The following is a 1,303-nucleotide window of genomic DNA, read 5'->3' on the forward strand; positions in this document are numbered from 1 at the left end:
CCTCACTACCCTCATGTGCCTCACACAGTCACCCTCACTACCCTCATGTGCCTCACACAGTCACCCTCACTACCCTCATGTGCCTCACACAGTCACCCTCATGTGCCTCACACAGTCACCCTCATGTGCCTCACACAGTCACCCTCACTACCCTCATGTGCCCCACACAGTCACCCTCATGTGCCTCACACAGTCACCCTCATGTGCCTCACACAGTCACCCTCACTACCCTCATGTGCCTCACACAGTCACCCTCATGTGCCTCACACAGTCACCCTCATGTGCCTCACACAGTCACCCTCACTACCCTCATGTGCCCCACACAGTCACCCTCACTACCCTCATGTGCCTCACACAGTCACCCTCACTACCCTCATGTGCCTCACACAGTCACCCTGTTACGGACCCGGATTCAGCGTCCGAGCCTGGAGCAGTGACAAACACGCCATCTGTGGGTCAGCTCCCGAAACCCCCGCCAAACGAACGACGACACCTAGTGAGGACAGCGTGTACTGGCCTCGAGGACCAGTTTCCAGTCTGGTTCAGCGCTCAACACCGCCGCTCCTGACCTCTGGTGAGGTGGTGCTCCGACGACAGCGCCATCTATGGGCTGGATACGTCAGGCGTTAGTATCTGAGCCTGTGAGTGTGGTGTATTAGTGTCCCGGTTATTGATGACGTGTCTGCTTACAGAGCCGACCTGGGACCACTGTGATGGAAGTGGAGTCAGTCTACCCGAGGCAGCCAGTCTCCATACAGTGAAGTTTGCTGCAGCTTTTGTGACGTCGCCCCCCCGGAAGAACACTGTGGTGTGTTAGCCTGCCATTGGAGTGGCAGTTAAAGGATTTACCCGGGACCGACGGTTGGAGACGATAATCCCTGGGGTATTGAGGACAGGAGGGTGATTGGTGATATCACACGAGACCTGTCGAGGGCGTACCCCTTTTATCGTTCGTGGAGTGGCCGTGCCAGCCTTGGTGGCTCAGTACCTGCCAGCAGACCTGCTGGACGTGGTTGACGGCCTCCACGACGGTGCCCCAGTGGACCTGTGTTGTGGCTGACCTGTGGCCAGGGTAGACTCGGCGTTCTCAGAGGACACGTCTTGAGGCCACGAAGTAAGCACCGCGGACTCAGCACCTAGCTTCGAGGATCCATAGTCTCCAGCAGAAGACTACAGGTTGATCCCCTTGTAAAGTGTTAATACCCCTCCCCCTTGTGTACTCTTTTATTATATATTAAACGGTGAAGGTGAACATTATATTATATTAAGTTCTTAGCTTTCTTTCCCTACTCCCTTTAAGTTA

The sequence above is a fragment of the Procambarus clarkii genome, chromosome 79 (assembly GCF_040958095.1).
Source record: "Procambarus clarkii isolate CNS0578487 chromosome 79, FALCON_Pclarkii_2.0, whole genome shotgun sequence".
Classification (NCBI taxonomy): domain Eukaryota; kingdom Metazoa; phylum Arthropoda; class Malacostraca; order Decapoda; family Cambaridae; genus Procambarus; species Procambarus clarkii.